Consider the following 20,342-nt stretch of genomic DNA (forward strand, 5'->3'; position numbering starts at 1 on the left):
AGTATTATACCAAAAATGAAACTCATAATCAACAGAGCTATTACCTTTCTCAACCATGGTATGCAGATGTTTAGAAACGCAAAGGGCATAAGACTCCTCAATAAAGAAAGGGTGATTACACTCAGTTCAAATTATTTTCAAGGAACTCTATTTACAAATACTCTGTGATCAAAAGTTATAACCCCTAAAAACTCAAATTCCACAGTCACCCCAAAGCTCACAGGAACCAACAGGAGGCATGAAGGTGGCTCATATTTAAAACAAAAATAGAGGGACACCTGGGTGGCTCAGTTAAGTGTACACCTCTTGATTTCAGCTCAGTTCATGATCTCATGGTTCATGGGATCAAGCCACATGTAGGCTCTGTGCCGACAGCATGGAGACTCCTTGAGATTCTCTCCCTCTCTGCCCCTCTCCTACTCACATGCACTCATGCACATTCTGTCTCTCAAAATAAATATTTTAAGCAATTAAAACTTTTCTTTAAAAGTATTTTTAAAAAAGAAAAATAGACATTAAACCTAATTATCAAATATGTATTGTACATAACATTAAAACATTAAAACAAATTTAAGGGGCACCTGGGTGGCTCAGTCAGTTAAGCATCTGACTCTTGATCTCTGCTCAGGTCATGATCTCATGGTTCATGACATAGAGCCCTGCGTCAGTCTCTGCTGACAGCATGGAACCTGTTTGGGATTCTCTCTCTCCCTCTGCCCCTTTCCTGCTCACACATGCTCTCTCTCTCTCAAAATAAGTAAACTTTTTTAAAAATCAAAGCTTTAAGAATAACAGTATAGGGGCGCCTGGGTGGCGCAGTCGGTTAAGCGTCCAACTTCAGCCAGGTCATGATCTCCCGGTCCGTGAGTTTGAGCCCCGCGTCAGGCTCTGGGCTGATGGCTCAGAGCCTGGAGCCTGTTTCCGATTCTGTGTCTCCCCCTCTCTCTGCCCCTCCCCCGTTCATGCTCTGTCTCTCTCTGTCCCCAAAATAAATAAACGTTAAAAAAAAAAAAGAAAACAGTATATTCTTCTGTATACTCACTATAAAACTGCATCCATGCAGAATAGATATATTGCAATGTAATAATCAGTGTTCTGTGTTTATATTCCATAATATATGCTAAAAATTATTAATCATGAAAAAAAAAAAACATGTTTGTAACCCCAGACAAATCTAGCCGTAATTAATATGTATGTTTATAAAAATATATAGAGACTTTAGATTTTTAAATAATTCACCCATAAGAAAAAAACAGGTTGTATTTCAGAAGCAGCACACAATATCATAAATGGAAAATATGTTGAAATCTCCCATTTGAAATAGAAATTCTGATAAATATGTAATATTATAGACACTAACAATGAGGAACTGTGACATCAAAATGGCAAAGAAAGGAACTCCATATGTACCTTCTTCTACAAAAGCAGGACATAAACTAGCAAAAACTGTCATAATGAACTTTATAAGACCTCTGGAAATTAATCACAGGATTCCAACAACCAGACACACTCTTTAGAAAATGGTAGCTGTTTTAACTTGTCCCAGCTCTGTGCCCTGCACCCCAATGAGGAAGTGACCTTGAAGATGGGAGCCTGCAAGGGTACAGACTTCCCAAGCCATAGGAGACAGGACCTTTAAAGAATTGTGGCTAGTCATTTGTTTCATTAATCTGTTTGCTGGCTCCCTGAACTGGCATAAAGTGCTGGCCTTTCTTTGGCCTACCTCGGCTCTTTACCTAGGTGGAAGTGATAACCAAGGGCCATTTGTCAAAAACATTTAAAGGTAAGTGTAGTAGCCACTGCCACCTAGGGCAAGGGTAACAGTTGGGGCAAACAGTGGGACAAACGAAAACTCAGAGAAAAACAGGGGAATAAGGCTTTGAAAATCCCCTACATATTCCAGGGACTCTAGAAGGTTACAGGCATGCCCAGAACCAGGCATATGAGAAAAGACATGGGAAGCCCCCCTAAACTTTTACACTCCTGCTGACCATCAGATTCTGGGCAAGCAGAAGTGAAGGGTAAAGCACCATCGTAAACTTCTACCCTGTGTGTTTCGTGCACTCTCCAGCACACACATACAGTGCATCTATAAAGTGTGGAAAGTTTGTTTGTATTTGGCTCCAGTGGTTTCAGGAAATCTGTTGAATCACTTAGTTAACTAAGAAGTGAATCAAAGTCTTCACCAGCCACACACACCAACAAAAATACACCACACAAAATTTGTTGAGAAGAGAAATACACAGCAAACATAAGAAACATAAAAAACCCTAGAAAGGGAGAATATTATTATCTCCAAAGTTTCAGCATTGAAAATGTCCTGTTTTTAACAAGAAGGTACAAAGAAGGCAACACAATAATAAAGTACGACCCATACAGAAAAGTAAGTAAATAAATAACAAATCTTGGCCCTAAGGAACCCCAAACTCTGGACTTACTAAACAAACACTTTATTTTTTAATTTTTTGTCTTAATGTTTATTTATTTTTGAGAGACACAGAGAGACTGAGCCACCCAGGAGCCTCCTAAACAAACACTTTAAATCAACTATTTAAACTAAAGGAAATGATGGACAAAGAATTAAAAAGAAATCAGGAAATCAGCATTTAAATAAACAGAGTATCAGTAAAGAGGTAGAAGGTGGAAGATGAAACTAAACACATTCTCAAGTTTAAATGTAAAATACTTGAAATGTAAAATACTGAAAAGTAAAATTTCACATGGAGGTTCAATAACAGATTTAATGAGGCAGAGATAAGATTCAGCAAACTGGTAGGGAGATCAGTTGAAATTACCTTGTTTGAGCGGCACAAAGGGAACGAATATAAATGAACATAGACTATAATCCTGCAGGACAACATCACGGGGACCAATATATGAACAATGGGAGTCCCTCAAAGAAAGGAGAAAGAGAAGGAGGCAGAAGGAATATTAGGAGAAATATGGTTGACAATTTCTAAACTGTTAAAAGACATGAACCTACAAATCTAAGAATTCAGTGAACATGTAATTAAAACCTGAGAGATGCACACTGCGACAAAGCATAATCAGTATGTGGAAAGACAAAGGTAAAAGTAGAATCTTAAAAGCAGGGAGAAGCATCATGTACAAAGGACACACAATAACTTCCAGAGCTGATTTTTCAGCTAAAATATGAAGCCCTTATTTTAGCTGGATAAATGCAATAACATTTAAAATGGACCTAGGTGAGGGGCACCTGGGTGGCTCAGTCAGTTAAGTGTTCGACTTCGGCTCAGGTCATGATCTCGCTCATGGTTTGTGAGTTCGAGCCCCCCATCAGGTTCTGTGCTGACAGCTCGGAGCCTGGAGCCTGTTTCAGATTCGGTGTCTCCCTCTCTCTCTGCCCCTCCCCTGCTCATGCTCTGTCTCTCTAAAATAAATAAATGTTAAAAAAAATTTGTTTTAATAAATAAAAAATAAAAAGGACCTGAGTGGCTCAGTTGGTTAGGTATCTGATTCTTGTAAAAAGAGAAAAAGAAAAACTTACGTAATCATCTCATTGTCTACAGCATATTTGAAAAAATTCAGAACTCTCTTTCATGATAAAAACATCAGCATACTAAAAACAGAAGTGAAGGTCTATTATAAAAAATCCAGTTAATACCATCATCAATGGTGAAAGAATAACACTTTCCCTTCAAGATAAGGAATAAGACATGAATACCCATTTTTATCAGTTATCCAGCAATGTACCAGAAGTTCTATATGACCAATAAGACCAAAAAAAGGAAAGAAATTTTAAAAATACACATTAGGGAAGAAAGAGAAAAATTATCTCTATGTCCAGGTGACATAATCCAATATATAAAAAATTCCATAAAACACACACACACACAACCTGCTCTAATGATGTGTCCTAATAATGTCAGGAAAGTTGTAGGAAAGAGTATCAACACGTGAAAGCAGTTGTGCTTTACACTATAATGAACAATATGGGAAGCAAATGTTAACAATTATTCCATATATGATGAAACATCCAAGAAATAAAATACCTAGAAATAATCTTAATATAGGAGGTAAAAGACCTATAGACTGAAAAGCATAAAATGCTGCTGAGAGAAACACCTAAATCAATGGAAAAGACATTCCACATTTTATGGGTTGGAAGATTTCATATTTTTAAGATGGTAATATTCACCAAAGAGGTCTAGAAATTTTATATACGCAGTATGAAAATTCCAAAAACCTTTCCTGGAGAAATAGAAAACATGATCCATTACATATGAAACTGCAAAGGGCCCTGGAGAGTCAAGATAATATTGAAAAGGGGAAATCTAAAGAATAAACAGAGTCAGAACACAGACTGGTAGTTCCAGGGACTGGGGAAAGAGCAAAATGTGGAAAAACTGCTTAATGGGTAACGGATGTTAATTTGGAGTGATGGAAATGTACAACTAGACAGAGGGAGTTGAACAACTGGTAAATACGCTAAATGCCATTGTTCGCCTGAAAATGGTTAATTTATGTTATGTGAGTTCCACTATAATAAAATGTTCTTTTTTAACTAGCTAACAATCTAAGTGATTAATTTCACAATGGATTAAAAATAGGTATTTTCTGGGGCGCCTGGGTGGCGCAGTCGGTTAAGCGTCCGACTTCAGCCAGGTCGCGATCTGGCGGTCCGTGGGTTCGAGCCCCGCGTCAGGCTCTGAGCCATCAGCCCCTCCCCCGTTCTCTCTCTGCCCCTCCCCCGTTCATGCTCTGTCTCTCTCTGTCCCAAAAATAAATAAAAGTTGAAAAAAAAAAATTAAAAAAAAAATAGGTATTTTCCACGTTGCTGCCAATGGCAGGATTTCATTCTTTCTCATTGCCAAGCAGTATTCCATTGTATGTATAAACCACATCTTCTTTATCCATTCATCAGTTGATGGACATTTGGGCTCTTTCCATAATTTGGCTATTGTTGAAAGCACTGCTATAAACATTGGGGTACATGTACCCCTATGAATCAACACTCCTGTATCCTTTGTATAAATTTCTAGTAATACTATTCCTGGGTCGTAGGGTAGTTCCATTTTTTAATTTTTTGAGGAACCTCCACACTGTTTTCCAGAGCAGGTGCACCAGTTTGCATTCCCACCAACAGTGCAAGAGGGTTCCCGTTTCTCCACATCCTCGCCAACATGTTGTTTCCTGAGTTGTTATTTTTAGCCATTCTGACTGGTGTTAAGATGGGATCTCAGTGTGCTTTTGATTTGTATTTCCTTGATGATGAGTGATATTCACATCTTTTCACGTATCTGTTGGTCATCTGGATGTCTTCTGTGCTAAGTGAAGTCAGTCAGTCAGAGAAAGACCAATATTGTATGTTTTCACTCATATGTGGAACTTGAGAAACTTAACAGAGGACCATGGGGGAAGAGAAGGGGAAAAATAATAGTTGCAAACAGAGAGGGAGGGAGGCAAACCATGAGACTCTTGAATGTAGAGAACAAACTGAGGGTTGATGGGGATATGGGGGAGGGAGAAAATGGGTGATGGGCATTGAGGAGGGCACTTTTTTGGATGAGCACTGGGTGTTATACGTAAGTGATGAATCAAGGGAAACTACCCCCAAAACCAAGAGCACACTGTATACATTGTATGTTAGCTAACTTGACAATAAATTTTTAAAAATAATAATAAAAATAAAAATGAACATTAGCAATCTAAGAGAATAAATGAGTAAGTAAAAATAGGTATTTTCCAATTTTAATATGTGAAAATTTTGAAGCTAAGTGTGTTTGTAACATATAAAAATAAGTGTCTCTTAAGCTGGCCTTCCCTAATACCCTGATACTCTATCACTGGATTTCTCATGTAATTCCACACATGAAATAGAGATGAGGTGAGGAGGGTTTTTATTATATGTTTCGATAAACTAAAAGTTCTCATGAAAAAATGAAAATTAATGTACACTTGCCCAAAATTAACAAATCATGACTTCACAAAGATTATCAGTGGACAACAGAGGACCTTAAGGATCACGTGACTAAGAGCAAGGAATAACTTCTAATGAAGGCGGTTTTATGAGTAGCAGTTAAGGACAAAAACAGTATTTGCCGGTTCCAGGAAATCAATGGAGGAGGTGGCTGTGCAGAGGTGACAAACAACATAAGAACAAATAACAGCCAGAGAACAAGAGAATAGCTGAGAACAAAGCACTCTTTATGAATTAATGAATAACAGGATTCCCAGAACATGAAAAATTGTGTGGAAATCTGTGTCATAAGTAACAGTGATGAAAAACTATATGAAATGCAAGATATTGGCTATGTTCCTATTAAATAAATTAGATATTTAACGATTAGTTCAGTATACCCAGAATTACATTGTAAACCTAGGTAGGGAGATGATTTTTAAAATAAAACATTTTAACTGAAATAAAAAGCTCTGTAAAATTCATACAAAATCCAACAAATTATGTTTAGAAAACTTAAAATATACTATAGAGAAACTGAAATATCTTATAAAACAAATTATGGATACATTTCTTTCTATTTAAGGGACAAATACAGTCACTATAACAATAACAATATTCTCCAGATATCCAATAAAATCCAAATTCATTCACATGGGAAAGTATTTGTTAATAGACAAGTATTAACTCAAGCAAAACAGATGAAGGAAGAGTAACTATGATGATATTTTTAGCAAATTCTAGAGGTTATTATAGGTTTTTGGACAACAGCTCCACCATAACCCTTAACATCCAGGAACAAATTATAATTATATGAAATAATATTCATTCCATGGTCAAACAGCCCAACAAATTACAATGACAAAACAAAGAACACTTATGGGTGTCATAAAAAATACATAACCAATGATTATATATTTAAATAACAAGTTCATTTATAATACACGGAAAGCTGAAGAACAAAGCAAACAGCATTTTCAACAAAAGAAATAGGGTAGAGGTCAATAATGTAGGCATCAAGAACTCATAAATTCGTTCAATACAATAAATGAAATCTTATTTGCTGAAGAAGGAACAAGGGCATACACATGGAATGAACATTGTTGCATGAACAATAATTTGGTCAACAGTCTCATAGATGGGGTTATGAAGACAGGCAATGATCTCCTCACAATAAATTCCTGTACTTGCTCATGCCAAATCAAGGGGGATGATCCTCAGTGAACTCTATCACCATCGCCCCAGTGCCCTCAAGGGACACCTTTGAGACACTCCAAAAACTGGAAGGACACTGGAGCCCTACGCCAGGCTCCCATGCTACACTAGATGCCAGCATCCTGGAACACACTCACCACTCTACTCAGGTGCTTTGGGGGCACAACTCCACTTAGTAGGATGGTGCTGTGACATCTAAATCTAAGTGTTCTCCATGCAGAATGTTCTTTTACCCAGTAAAACTCCTCATGGCAGAGTTCACCACACAAGATGTCCAGCACCTAAAGGGTGGGGTTATCACAGCACAAAATGCGAGAATAAAAGTTCAGATGATGAGGAAGTGTATTTCAGAACCAAGAAAGTTTCAGAGGCAAAACCACACAAACTTAGGAGACTATGAAATCAGGGAGAGCCAAGGTTTTCCCACACTCCCAGACTAAGGTGGACTAGCATGTTGGATACAAAGAAATGATAGGAGAGTAAGGAAACGGGGTCAGATTTTGTGGGATGTTCAAATAGGATCTGGGGTCTGACTACAGACTCCATGCTGATGGCCCAAAGCCCGAGATATGGTCCCCATGAAGGACTGGGGATCAAACAAAGGTCCCGCCACCCAACCGCCCCCCGCCACACACTGTCTTTACAACATTGCTGAGTAATAATCTTGAAACAATCACTCCATTCCCAGTACACATGCCCCTACAGCGTGAAAGTGGAAATGAAGAAATGGCAGAGGCATGGAGCAGGCAGAGGGCTTGGGACAGCCCACGCACCTGCCTCTGGCCCTAGATGCAAAGAGTGTTCTCATCATGACAGGTCACTCAAGCACATGAAACAGGATACAAGCTGGAGAAGGCCCACAGTCAGGACGAAGGGGGCCTCACCTAAGATCTGTGTGACTGACTAGAGAAGGAGACGCAACGAAGGAAGACGCCCCTTACAAACAGCCCTCCGTGTGCTCCCCAAGGTCGAACCAGTAAGGACTCCTGGGGGCAGAGAAGGGCATGCCTGGGTCGTGACAAAGACTTTGCCCTTGTTGCCGCCATGAGCTGCACTACCACTGAGGAGGGCAGGAGACATGCACACGCCAAGAAGAGGGTGAAGGAGGAGAATAACACCCTCCTTTGAGACCCCACAAGAGATCAACTCTTCTTTTCCAAACACCTCTCCCACCCGGGGAGAATGTCCCAAACAACATTTCAGGGAGTCAATTCCTCTCTGCCATCTGACCCTCACTTGCCTTCACATCTTTGATACCTTCCCACCCACCTGGGTTTTGCCGCTAGTTTCACCCCACTCCTGGCCGTGCAAGGCTCTTCCTTCCTCCACAGTGGAGATGGTATTCAGCTCAGAAAGAGGGTCTTGCTGACATGGAAACCGGTAGATGATGTCCTGCAGCTTTTCCATAAACCAATCCCAGTTCCTGGACAGCTGAGACCAAGGACATTCAACACAGGTGGGTTGTGAATAGCATTTCACAGACTTGTTCAGTGACCGTCCTACTTCTTCCAAATGCTTGAATGTTTGACAAATACAGATATCCAGCTCTCTTCCCGGAACTACTGAATCAAGAGTACAGTAATAAAACCAGGCAATCCGATGTTTTAAAGTTTTGACATAAAGTCCTGTGTCTCCTCAACTTCTAGCGCCACCACTAACCTGCATATAGTGAGCACATCATTGGAAGAAAGGGGGCACCTGAAATCCAGACACCTCATTGTGAGGCTTTTCATTTCTGGATCAACAGGGCTTCACTCTCAGTCAAACAGGGCAGGGACTCTCAAGCGCCTCCCAAAAGAAACACAAAGGTAGCCTAGAACATTTCCCAACCTCTGCAGGGAAACTATCCTCACCCAGGGAGACCAGGGTCCTGTAGTTCTCCAACATCACATCCCTGTACCAGGCCCTCTGAGCGGGGTCCAGGCACTCCCGCTCCTCCTGAGAGAACTCTATGGCCACATCCCTGAATGTCAACAGTTCCTGAAATGAAAGCACATTTCACCAAGAGGCCATCAGGAGAGTACTTCTTATACAAAAATGAGAGGAGGAGAGAGGTATAAGAGTCAATTATAAGTGAGTAATCAGATAAGTACATAAAATATTTTAAACAAGCCACAAATCCCTGAATTTGCTTTGTTACATTTTACATCAGAGAATTTCCATCAGCTAAACTATGGAGAATTTTACAATATTGTGCCAGATAAAATACACAAGTAAAAGACTTCAACAAATGGTAGACTATATGCAAGTTCTAGACAGTATCATTCCAAAATTCCAGCATCATTCACAATATGCCTGACCAAAGAAACTTCTTTCATGGTTTTAGTCACATTACTCCCAAACAATTAGTGCCTCTTTTCCAGGAATTTATAGGGAAATGTTTTAAACATATAAAATGATGAACACAGAGATTTGCTGCTTAACATTTGGGTCAGCTATGGAAATGAGCTCCGAGCACATTTCCTGACCATGAATAGATGGGTTCTGTTGGAACAAAGTTCCAAGTCAACCCAGCCTACCTTCAACATATTCAGACGATGGACAAGGGGGACTTGAGGGAACATCTACTTCAAAGCTGACACCTAACTCATAGACAAATCACATCAAGGAAGACAACGTTGTGCAATATTAGACTAACTTACTAAACTAGGTTCTGACTGTCTAGATCATAGACACACCAAGTGCACAGTGAAATAGTAAAATTATTCACTGATTAGAAAAAATGTTCTAACATATGACAAAAAGTAGAAAGAATGGAGAGCTGCTCATCTTAACTACACAAAATATATATATTTTTAATCAGCAATTTTCATTTAATCTAATGTCTTCTGGGGTCAAAGCTTTAAAAACTGCAACTACGTCCTATTTAGAAAAGAACAATAAGGGCTGGTTTGAGAAGTCAAAAAAGCTTATTGAAGAAGTTAATGATGATTTACAGAACACCAGGTATCCAATACACTAACATTTACCTCTATTTAAGAAGATAATAATAATTAAATGCGAGAGAGGTAGAAAAATTAAATCCATTTAAAAGGAAAAGAAACACTTGATAGTGCTTTAAAAAGCATCATGTAGTGCCCGATTCAGTAATTTCTTGCTCTAGTCCACCTCCTTCATGCCATCCCAGGATAAGAGAAGGGGGTGACCCATAACTGAAACAGGTCTCTCCCCTCTGGCTGATTAAGGTTGCAAATGCAAGCTATGTTATGATGCAAATAATTATAAAATGCGCGAGCCATATAAGCAGGAGTTCTGTAATTCTGTTTCCCACCTGTTCAATTCAAAACAGCAAATTTCAATTGATCCGAACCGAAACCAACCGGGAACCCCGCGCGGGCAGCGCCGCCAGCACGGTTCGGTGTGCCCGCGACGCCATTCACCGCGGTAGGGGGCGCGGGGCAGGGGACGTTAACTCGTATTGAGACCCCAGACGCTGGGCGTGTGCGACTGTTGACTGGAAACACTCACGTACAAAACAGAAAGTTCAAAACCCACTGAGGTCGATACGACCTTCGCTTCCGGGTCGTTCAATAACTGCGCAAGAGCGCAGGTGGAGGATCGGGCATGGGACAGGCCTGGAGGGAATGCTTCCGGTAATGGGCGGGGTGTATCTATTGGCCAGGCCCCGACGCGGAAAGGCTGAGGGCGGGGTTGAGGCGGGGCCTAGGTGAAGCGCTTCGGGCAACGGAGTGGACGCAGGCACCTGCCACGCCTTGGCCCAAACGCTGGAGGCAGGATGGGGCGGAGCTTTGGAGGGGCGCTTCCGGTAATGGGAGGAAAACAAATATGGCCGTTGGACTGAGAGTATCCGGAGGGCCTTGACAGGGCGGTGACCTGAGCGGACTGTTTAGGCACCCGTTGAAACGCGTTGTTCCTTGGGACTGGGGCTTGAGGGCAAGGCCAAGACTTCTGGGCGAGATGTGCGGGGGCGGGGGGAGAGGCGTGCTGGTCTTCTCTGGGTGCCGATCCCTGGGCGTGTCTTTTTTTGGAAATTCCCACTCTTTGAATATGCTTTGTGTTCTCTGGGTCAAGACTGTTCCCTTCCCACCAATAAATTTTTTTTTTACGTTTATTTTTATTTTTGACAGAGTGCGAGGAGGAAGGGACAGAGAGGCAGAATCCGAAGCAGGCTCCAGGCTCTGAGCTCTCAGCACGGAGCCTGACAGTGGGGGATCATGACATGAGCCGAAGTCAGAGGCTCCACCGACCGAGCCCCGGGGCGCCCCTAGAGTTTTAGAGTTGTGCGGGCCGCTTGTGTTGAAAGTTTACATTTTATCAAAGTGACAATCGCTTAACTCAAAAACTTTTCAGAACAATCTCTTTATCCCTCTCTCGCTGCCCCTTCCCCACTTGCACTTTCTCTCTCTCTGAAAATAAATGAACTTAAAAATATATATATTTCCACAACAAGAAACACTAAGCCCCTTGGCTGGGTGTGGAGACAAAGGAACTCCCTTGCACTGTTGGTGGGAATGCAAACTGGTGCAGTCACTATGGAATACAGTATGAAGGTTGCTCAAAAATTTAATTCTGTAACTACCTTATGACATAGTAATTTCATTGCTGAGTATTTACCCAACCAAGAGGAAAACACTAATTCACAAGGATACATGCACTCCTGCGTTTATAACAGCATTATTTACAATAGCCAGAGTATGGAAAGCAGATTAGTGTCCATTGATAGAAGAATGGGTAAAGAAGATGTGGCATAAATACACAATGGACTATTACTCGGCCATAAAATGGAGTGAAAGTTTGCCATTTATTTCCACTTAGCTAACATATAGTGTTAATATTAGTTTCAGGTGTAAAGTATAGTGATTCAGTAATTCTATACATCACCCAGTGTTCATCAGGACAAGTGCACTCCTTAATCCCCATCACCTTTTTAATCCATCCCTCCATCCACCTCCCCTGTGGTGACCATCAGTTGTTTTTTTTTAATTTTTTAAAGTTTATTTATTTATTTTTGAGAGAGACAGAGAAAGGGTGGGTGGGAGGGGGCAGAAAGAGAAGGAGAGAGAGAAAATCCCAAGCAGGCCCCTCACTGTCAGCACAGAACTGGTCACGGGACTCGAACCCACAAACCCTGAGATCATGACCTGAGCTGAAATCAAGAGTCAGATCTTTACCCAACTGAGCCACCCAGGCACCCCCTACCCCCATCAGTTTGTTTTCTATAATTAAGAGTCTATTTTTTGGTTTGTCTTTCATTTTTTCCCCTTTGGTCTTTTGTTTTCTTTCTTAAATTACACATGAGTTAAATCGTGTGATATTTGTCTTTCTCCAACTGACTTATTTCACTTAGCCTAATACACTCTACCTCCATTCATGTTGTTGCAAATGGCAAGATTTCATTCTTTTTTATGGTTGAATAATATTCCAGTGTGTGTGTGTGTGTGTGTGTGTGTGTGTGTGTGTGTGTGTGTGGCACATCTTTTATTATTATATTTTAATTTTTTAAAGTAAGCTTTACACCTAACATAACACTTGAACTCACAACCCTGAGATCAAGAGTTCTGTGCTTTTCCGACAGAGCTAGCCGTGCCCCTATACTACATCTTCTTTATCCATTCACCAATCAATGGACATTTGGGCTGTTTCCATATCTTGGCTATTGTAAATAATTATGTTGTAAACATAGGGATGCATTTATCCCTTTGAATTAGTGTTTTTGTATTCTCTGGGTAAATACCCAGTAGTGTGATTGCTGGATCATAGGGTAGTTCTATTTTTAACTTTTCAAGGAAGCTCCATACTGTTTTTGACAGTGGCTGCAACAGTTTGCATTCCCACTAACAACGCATAAGCGCTCCTTTTTCTCCACGTCCTTGCCAACACCTGTTGTTTCTTATGTTGTTGATTTTAGACATTCTGACATGTGTAAGGTGATACCTCGCTGTAGTTTTGATTTGCATTTCCCTAATGGTAAGTGATTATGAACATCTTTTCATGTGTCTTGGCGATCTGGTTGTCTTCTTTGGAGAAATATCTGTTCATGTCTTCTGCCAAATTCACTTTACTTTTTATCCATAGTAACTAACATGTTTTCATTGAAGAAAATTATTTTATAGTTTAGCAATTTGGTTTCTTTCCTGTTTCATTTTGGATAAAGACTTTTAATATGTTAAATTTGTAAGGTTTTTCTTCCTTACATGCATTATGCATGTAAGTAGTGCTTATAGTTTTGATGGTCATTACATTTGAATCACTTAACATTTACTAAGGTTTGAATATCATTACTCATAAAATTCTTAAGTTTTCATTCCAAAATTAATAATGTGATTATCCCACAAGGATTGCGTTTTGAATGAAAATGTTGCCACATATATGACATTTTAAGATTTCCCAGCACCTGGGTGGCTCAGTCAGTTGAGCATCCGACTTCAGCTCAGGTCATGATCTCGTGGTTTGTGAGTTCAAGCCCTACATTGAACTCACTGCTGTCAACCTATCAGCACAGAGCCTGCTTCAGATCCTCCGCCCCCCACCGCCCCCCCCCCCATCCTTCTCCCACTTGGGTTCTCTCTCAAAAAATAAATAAAACATTTTTTGTCAAGATGTCTCTGAGGCACTTATTTACTGGTGTTTAGTAATGTTTGTTGGCTAAATACAGTGCCCCATTCAGTATAATTTTAAGATCTCTCCAGTTTGAATTTCTGACTAGTGAAGATTTATCCTAAAGACTTTCCAAGTTCATTACTTTTGTAGTTTTTTTTTTTTTTTTTGGTAATAACTGTGATATTTTATCAACAAAGAAGGGACCAAAACTTTCCCACATTTATACAAATGTTGGTTTTGACACTAGGGGAAATTCTTTCTGATTGTGACACAAAGGGACTATTTCGATAGATTTCTTTACTTGATTACATTTACAATGTGCATCCTCAGTTTTAAATGCCTGGAATTTGCCCAGATAGATGTGAAAAGAGAATCCAATCCTATTATAAATCATTCCATGAATTTGTTTCCTGCACATTAAAAAAAGCACAGTGCTGGGGATATATTTGGGGATCTTCAGAAGGTAATGTATATAGATTATGCTGTATTACATAATATTAACAACCAACCATGTTGGTTTTAGAGATTTTAGCATGGACTCCCATGTTCACAAGCAAATAAGTGACTTGTGGAACTTCCATCAAACTCTTAATAGTTGGGGAGAGAAGCCAATTATTGGTTGAAGTCATGGACCCATTTTGTTTATGGGGAGTTTTGTTCCTTGTAAAATTTACAAGTCAGCAAAATTAAGACATTCACAGGAAAAAGAAGAGACTATCTCCTCAATCACAGGAAGATTTTGACATATGTCTCCCTGTTACATCATTATATAACAGATGCAAATTATTAAAGATTTAAGACTTCAAAATCATTAGACTTCAAACTTCAAAAAAAGCATAGGAACTAGCTTAACTAGGTGAATTAAAAATTAAACTTTGTACCACAAAAACAGAGACTACATTTTTTAAGAACACATATTTATCAGTATAAAAATTTTTAAATCTGGACTTAGATAAGGAGAGTATATACAAAACATTCTTGCAATAGAGAAAATTCTCTGATCACAAAATGTGCAAATATTTCAAAGGACAGACAGAAAAAAAGTGTTTCTTTTATAAAAAGGAGTAAACAAGACCAGAGAGAAGAGGAGATGGGATAGTTGGAGGAACAGGTGTCATGACCTATAGCTGATGAGGGAATGTTTTGCCCAGAGGTCAGTCCTCTCTTTGGACAGGCTATTAGGAGGAAGGATTTTTTCCTAATTATAATGCTCAAGGATGAGGCAATGTTCAGGGTCCTTAGGCGATAAGCTTAAGTAACATTTGATTAAATCATTTACAAATATTAAATTCTGATTGATCAGGACAGTTCACCTAATTATTCATAAGATTAGAAATGGGAATTTCAAGGATCTGTGTCTAAGCTTGTCCTAAGCAACCTATGGGCTATCTATAAGTCCTAACAAGTAATATAAGAAAGGGTGTTTTTTGCAGGAAGCTGTTTCCTGGAACAGATATAATTGGGGGAATTTCTTAACCATACTGTTTTCCAGGATCTCATACAGATAAATTTCAATATTGTCACTACCCATTAGGAGACCCTAAAATGAATGTAGTTCAAAAAATGAATACATGTTATATTTGTAAAAAGTAACATTAAAAATGTGGATTAAAAATGTGATGATGAACTTGCCTAGGAACTTTGAAGCATATACCTTTGTATGTCACTGAAAGGCCCTGCATCTTTATTATGTCATTTTTGCAAAATTTTGACAGGAAGCTTAAAAATTATTATACAAAATACGATGAGGTGCAGAATGATAACCCCATTTTGTATGACATTATCACATTTTATGAGAGTCCATTTCATCTTAAAGGGGTCTTTTCTAAAAACCTGGAAAAGAGAGTCCATGTGTATTTTCCTACGATGCAGGGGAACAGATCATATTTATCAACATTTATTTATTTTTGGGACAGAGAGAGACAGAGCATGAACGGGGGAGGGGCAGAGAGAGAGGGAGACACAGAATCGGAAACAGGCTCCAGGCTCTGAGCCATCAGCCCAGCGCCTGACACGGGGCTCGAACTCACCGACCGCGAGATCGTGACCTGGCTGAAGTCGGACGCTTAACCGACTGCGCCACCCAGGAGCTCCAGAACAGATCATATTTAGGTAAGCAGAAGAACATGGAGAAGTGACGGTCGTATAATTGACAAAAATGGTGATGTTTAGTTCGTTCAGCTAGTATGGTTATGACTGGGGAAAGATCGAAACAAGCTATGGGAACACCTACTTGTAGCAACCTAATTTGACAGATAACATACATAGGCTTTCGGGTATAATCAGTAGTAGCATTTGGGAACTAAAGGCAAATTGGTTACAGTAAAATCAAGTGGTCTTCAACATAGTGAACAGATCACAATTTTTGGTGACAAATCCAACAGTCAGAAAGATTTTCCCCTTTTGGAATGGATTGACACAGTGCATATTGGAGTACTGTCTAGGAAAGAAACCCCAGAAATTAAATCTTTGTGTGAAACCACAGAAGAGTTTTCCTTGCTCAAGCACATGAATAAGTCCTGGAATAGAAGAGGGGTAGTGAGGAAACCAAACCCTGACCACTGGCCCCTCCAAGACAATGGCTTATTTTTTGGTTGGGAGGTTTTGATAACAGATTCCACTTCCTTACTTGTCATTAGTCTGTTTAGATAGATTTTGTTTGTGATTTAGTCTTTGTAGGTTGTATATTTCTAGGCACTTTTTTAGGTTATTTAATTTGTTGGATGGTTCATACTTTCTTATGATCCTTTGTATTTCTATGTTATCTGTTGTAATGTCTCCTCTTTTCATTTGATTTTGAGTTTTCTTTCTTTTCTCTCCTAGTGTAGCTCAAGTTTTGTCATTTGTATTTATTTGTTAAAAAAAACAGTCTTTAATAATAAAGGGGACAGTCCAACAAGAAAATATAACAATTATAAAATTTATGCACCCAACATAGAACACCAAATACATAAAACCATTAATAACAAACATAAAGGAACTATTTGATAATAATACAATCATAGTAGGGGACTTTAACACCCCACTTACATCAGTGCACAGATAATCTAAACAAAGTCAACAAGGAAACAATGGCTTTGAATAACACACTGGAACAAATGAATTTAACAGATATACTCAGAACATTTCATCCTAAAATAGCAGAATACACATTATCTTAAAGTGCACATGTAACATTCTCCAGAATAGATCATATATTAGCTCACAAAACAAGACTCAACAAATTCAAGATAGAGTTCATACCATGCATATATTCTGATCACAATGCTATGAAACTAGAAGTCAACCACAAGAAAAAAAATATGGAAAGACCATAAATACACAGAAGTTAAATAACATGTTACTAAGCAATGAATGGGTCAACCAGGAAATAAAAGAATAAATCTAAAAATATATATGGAACTAAATGAAAATGAAAACACAATGGTCCAAAACCTTTGGGACACAGCAAAAATGGTTCTAAGTGGGAAGTTTATAGCAATACAGGAGTACTTCAAGAAGCAAGAAAAATCTGTAATAAACAACCTAGCCTTACACCTAAAAGAGCCAGAAATGAACAACAAACAAAACCTAAAACCAGCAAAAGGAAGGAAATAATAAAGATCAGAGCAGAAATAAATGATATAGAAAGTAAAAAACAAGAGAACAGATCAATGAGACCAGGAGCTTGTTCTTTGAAAAGGTTGGAAAATACACACACACACATACACACACACACACACACACACACACACACACACACACACACACACACAAAACCTCTAACCAGACTTATCAAAAAGAAAAGAGAAAGGACTCAAATAAAATTGCAAATGAGAGAGGAGAAATAACAACCATCACCACAGAAATACAATTAGGGGCCCCTGGGTGGCTCAGACAGTTAGGCCTCTGACTTTGGCTCAGGTCATGATCTCACAACTCATGAGTCGAGCCCTGTGTCAGGCTCTGTGCTGACAGCTCAGAGCCTGGAGCCTGCTTAGGATTCTGTGTCTCCCTCTTTCTCTGCCCCACCCCTGCTTGCTCTCTGTCTCTCAAAACTGAATAAACATTAAGAAAAAAAGAAATACAAACAATTATAAGAGAATTATGAAAAATTATATGCCAAAGAATTGGACAACCTATAAGAAATGGATAAATTCCTAGAAACATAAACTACAAAAACTGGAGAAAGGAAGAAATAGAAAACTTGAAAAGACTGATAAAGAAATTGAATCAGTATCAAAAAACTCCCAACAAGCAAAAGTCCAGGGCCAGATGAATTCACAGGTGAATTCTACCAAACATTTAAAGGAGAGTCAAATCTTACTCTTCTCAAACTTTTCCAAAAAAGGAAAAGGAGGGAAACCTTCCAAACTCAATCTATGAGGTAAGCATTATCCAGATATCAAAACTGGATAAAGACAACACTAGAAAAGGGAACTATAGGTCAATATCCCTGATGAACATAGAGGCAAAAAACTAAATAAAATACTAGCAAACCAATTAAAAGAATCATTCACCATGATCAAGTGGAATTTACTCCTGGGTTGCAAGTTGGTTCAATATTTCCAAATCAGTGTCTACATCACATCAATAAGAGAAAGGATAAGAACTATATGATTATATTATTAGATGCAGAAAAAGCATTTGACAAAGTACAACATCCATTCATGATAAAAATCCTCAACAAAGTAAGTTTAGAGGAAACATATCTCAACATAATAAAGGCCTTATATGAAAAACCCACAGCTAACATCATCCTCAATGGAGGAAAACGGAGAGCTTTTCCCCTAAGGTCAGGAACAAGACAAAGATGTCAACTCTCACCACTTTTATTCAACATTGTACTAGAAGTTCTAGGCACAACAGACAACAATAACAACAACAACAAATTAAAAGGCATCCAAATCGGTAAGGAAGAAGCAAAACTTTCACTATTTACACATGACATGATACTATATATGTAGAAAACCCAAAGACTCTAAAAATTTGCTAGAACTGATAAATACAGTCAAGTTGCAGGATACACAACCAAAGTACACAAATCTGTTGCATTTCTATACATCAATAATGAAGCAGCAGAAAGAGAAATTAAGAAAATCCCAGAGCATCTGGGTGGCTCAGTCGGTTAAGCGTCCGACTTGGGCTCAGGTCGTGATTTCACAGTTTGGGAGTCTGAGCCCTGCATTGGCTCTTTACTAATAGCTCAGAGCCTGGAGCCTGCTTCTGGTACTGTGTCTCCCTCTCTCTCTGCCCCTCCCCCACTTTCTGTCTCTCAAAAAGTAAATAAACATGAAAAAATATTTTTTAAAATACCATTTACAATTGCACCCAAAATAATAAGATACCTAGGAATAAAACCTAACCAAAGTGAAAGACCTGTACTCTGAAAACTTTAACACTGATGAAAGAAATTGAAGATGCATACAAATGGAAACACCCACACCCACCCACGTGCGCGCGCGCGCGCACACACACACACACACACACACACACACACAGGGAAAGACATTCCATGCTCATGGATAGGAAGAACAAATATTGTTAAAATGTCTATACTACCCCAAGCAATCTATACATTTAATATAACCCTTATCAAAATACCAATAGCATTTTCCACAGAACTAGAGCAAACAATTCTAAAATTTGTATGGAACTGTGGCACCTGGGTGGTTCGGTCAGTTAAGCGACCAATTTTGGCTCAGGTCATGATCTCATGGTTTATGGGTTTGGGCCCCATGTCAGGCTCTGTGCTGACAGCTCAGAGCCTGGAGCCTGCTTTGGATTCTGTGTCTCCTTCTCTCCCTGCCCCTCCCCCACTTGTGCTCGGTCTCTCTTTTTCTGTCTCTGTCTCAAAAATAAATATTAAAAAAATAATAAAATTTGTGTGAAACTGCAAAAGACCCTAAATAGTCAAAACCGTCTTGAAAAAGAAAAGCAAAGCTGGAGGCATCGCAATTCTGGACTTCAAGTTATATTACAAAGCTGTAGTAATCAAAACAGTATGAAATTTGCACAAAAATATTCACATAGATGAGGGAACAGAATGGAAAGTTCAGAAATAAACCCACAACTATATGGTTACTTTCTCTTTGACAAAGCAAGAAAGAATATCCAATGGGAAAAGGACAGTCTCTTCAACACATGGTGTTGGGAAAACTGGACATCAACATGCAAAAGAAAGACACTGGACCATTTTCTTACACCATATACAAAAATAAACTCAAAGGTCTAAATGTAAGACCTGAAACTATAAAAATCTTAGAACAGGCAGTAAACTCTTTGACATCAGCCATAGCAACTTTTTCCTAGATATGTCTCCTGAGGAAAGGGAAACAAGAGGAAAAATAAGTAATTGGGACTTAAAATAAAACTCTTCTGCACAGAGAAGGAAACAATCAACAAAACAAAAAGGCAACTTGCAGAATGGGAGAAGATAGTTGCAAATGACATATCCAATAAAGGGCTAGTATCCAAAATATATAAAGAACTTATAAATGTCAACACCCAAAAACCAACTAATCCAATTAAAAACTGGACAGAAGACATGAACAGAATTTTTTCCAAAGAAGACATCCAGATGGCCAAGAGATACATAAAAAGCTGTCATCACTTACCATCAGGGAAATGCAAATCAAAACTACAAAGAGATGACCTCACACCTGTC

General features: G+C 39.0%; 1 long non-coding RNA gene across 2 annotated transcripts; it reads right to left on the bottom strand.

The window, feature by feature from the left end:
• Positions 1-6,147: 6,147 nt before the first annotated feature.
• LOC109494591 lies at positions 6,148-11,015 on the bottom strand. Of its 2 annotated transcripts, none has more exons than XR_002149561.3 (4): positions 10,407-11,015; positions 8,989-9,115; positions 8,405-8,566; positions 6,148-7,416 (listed from the first exon to the last, which is right to left on the bottom strand). It is a non-coding gene; the product is annotated as an uncharacterized LOC109494591 (long non-coding RNA). The 2 variants fall into 2 exon arrangements; XR_006590472.1 differs by having other exon boundaries at positions 10,456-11,014.
• Positions 11,016-20,342: the final 9,327 nt, after the last annotated feature.

Source organism: Felis catus, chromosome E2 (assembly GCF_018350175.1).
Source record: "Felis catus isolate Fca126 chromosome E2, F.catus_Fca126_mat1.0, whole genome shotgun sequence".
Taxonomy (NCBI): domain Eukaryota; kingdom Metazoa; phylum Chordata; class Mammalia; order Carnivora; family Felidae; genus Felis; species Felis catus.